The sequence below is a fragment of the Penaeus monodon genome, chromosome 11, assembly GCF_015228065.2.
Source record: "Penaeus monodon isolate SGIC_2016 chromosome 11, NSTDA_Pmon_1, whole genome shotgun sequence".
Classification (NCBI taxonomy): Eukaryota; Metazoa; Arthropoda; class Malacostraca; order Decapoda; family Penaeidae; genus Penaeus; species Penaeus monodon.
Window position 1 is genome coordinate 32,169,943 of NC_051396.1, and position 2,500 is coordinate 32,172,442.

Consider the following 2,500-nt stretch of genomic DNA (forward strand, 5'->3'; position numbering starts at 1 on the left):
TATAACATGTAATTCCCCGGGATGACCGAGAACTGCGGAGTGGCTGCAGTTCCGAAGTGACTCCACACTTTGCGTTCGTGCAGGAATCAAGACCAACACTCTCGTAGGAGGCGGAGAGTCAGCGTAAATGTTATGTATCAGACGCTATACATTACGTTTCTTTTTCATTATTTGTGTGTACCTGCCTCTTTGTGCTGCGATGCTGCTAATGTTAAGGTAGCATTTGTCACTCTGGTTTTAGTATTGACAAGGGCCATTATCGTAAATGAGAATTCTGCGTGAAGGCGAGAACAAGGGCTGCTGCTTTCATGAAAACTGCATTATGATATATGTAACCGCCTTACCAGGAACCAGTTACGGTAGATGAGTCTTTTGTAAAAGTAGCACACGCACGTACTCTAAATTATAACAATTGTACAACACATTGCCATAAGACAGTAAGACTAATAGCCATATTAAAGATTTAAAGTGTTAACAACATTTTTGAAGTAGTTTAGTAGAAACCACCACCGTCACTATTAATCAAAGAGGCTCCTTAGTCGGAATTAGCCGAGAGTTCGTCTTATACGAAGTGAATTTGATAAATCCGTGGCGAATTTCAGAGGAATGATTTTAAATGCCACAAACTTAATATTTACTGACTATTTTGCTGCAATGTTAACATGCATTTTTCTTCCTATTCATCTTCACAAGTTTCTTCATCTTTTCAGACTATCGTTAACAACTCTATTTGTCTCCCTTTTCATCTTTTTCTATACTTATTGGTTACCACTCTTCTCTTTCTGTTTTACATATTTATCAATCTATCTATTTATCTATATTTTTATTTCATTTATTTATATTTTTTAGATTTAGCAATAGGTAGACTTGTTCATGACGTAGTTACTCCCCTCTTCCTCATCCTTTTCCAATCTTTTCCTCTTCTTTGTCACTTGTTTTTTTGTTTTTGTTTTTTTGCCTTGCCTCTCCTCCTCCTTTCTCCTCTTCTCTTCTCTTCCTTTCTCCTCTTCGTCGTTTATATTTTTTTCTGTCTCAGCTTTATTTGGATGTAGTCTGTGTTCCTGTGTGCGTTTACGAATGGATATATGTACACACTGATCCACATACAGATGCAGGCACATACTCGCAAATACTTTCACAGACACGGATATACACACACAGCCTGTATTCAGTATTTGGTGTGTTATGTTGTGGGTGTATTCCACTTTATATATATATATATTATATATATATATATATATATATATATATATATATATATATATATATATATATATATATATATATTGTTTTTTTTCTCTCTCTCTTTCTCTCTCTCCTCTCTCTCTCTCTCCCTCCTCTCTCTTCTCTTCTTCCTCCTCTCCTCCTCTCTCTCTCTCCTCCTCTCCTCTCCTCTCTCTCTCTCTCTCTCTCACTATCTCTCTCTCTCTCTCTCTCTCTCTCTCTCTCTCTCTCTCTCTCCTCTCTCTCTCTCTCTCTCTCTCTCTCTCTCTCTCTCTGTCTCTCTCTCTCTCTCTCTCTCTCTCTCTCTCTGTCTCTCTCTCTCTCTCTTCTCTCTCTCTCTCTTCTCTCCTCTCTCTCTCCTCTCTCTCTCTCTCTCTCTCTCTCTCTCTCTCTCTCTCTCTCTCTCTCTCTCTCTCTCTCTCCAACTCTATTTCGCTCTCTCTCTTTCCTTGAATGCCCTGCATCACTCGTTAAACGTTTTCAGGTCTTCTTTTTACGAGGATAATTTTGCGCAAGACATTAATTCTGTTGTATTTATCTTCCTATTCTCTCTCTCTCTCTCTCTCTCTCTCTCTCTCTCTCTCTCTCTCTCTCTCTCTCTCTCTCTCTCTCTCTCTCTCTCTCTCATGCACAAATATTTGTTGAGGTATCTGAATCACGCCTTAATTTACCGACTTGCATGTTTATAGAATTTCGTCCTTTAGATTCTGTCGAATTTGTAAATAAAATGTATTTAGTTAATGTTGCTGTTTGTTATTGTTATTATTATTATTATTATTATTATTTGCATGAAATAACATTAGTTTTTTGTTATTATTTACTTGCAACTTTACTTACATTCGACAACCCAGTGTAGTGTTTTCCGTACCATTTGCTTGCAACACCATTCGAAGAGCCAGTGTAGGAAGCTGTCACCCCGGGCGCTGTGGTGGTTGAGGAGTGTGGTTGGCCGACAGGGCCCGCAGTGACGATGGATCTTCGAATGCTATTTCCAGGTTGTTATGTGAGGAATGCTATTACAGTTTATGTGTTTATATTTTTATTTTTCCGGAGAAAGTCCCCCAGCTTGCTGTAGGCGAAAAGAGCGCAGATTTGATATATATGTGTGCGCATGATTAGTCTATATATGCAGCATACAGATAAGTGTGCGTGCGTGCGTGCGTGCGTGCGTGCTTACGTACATATACATATACATACACACGCTAATATGCTCACACGCACATACGTACATACATACATACATACATACATACATACATACATACATACATACATA

At 38.6% G+C, this 2,500-nt stretch overlaps 1 protein-coding gene across 2 annotated transcripts in view; it reads left to right on the forward strand.

Annotated features, from left to right (window-relative positions):
• Nucleotides 1-2,500, forward strand: part of LOC119578926 — a 47,725-nt gene that overhangs the window by 1,058 nt on the left and 44,167 nt on the right. The gene's annotated exons all lie outside the window — the stretch shown is intronic.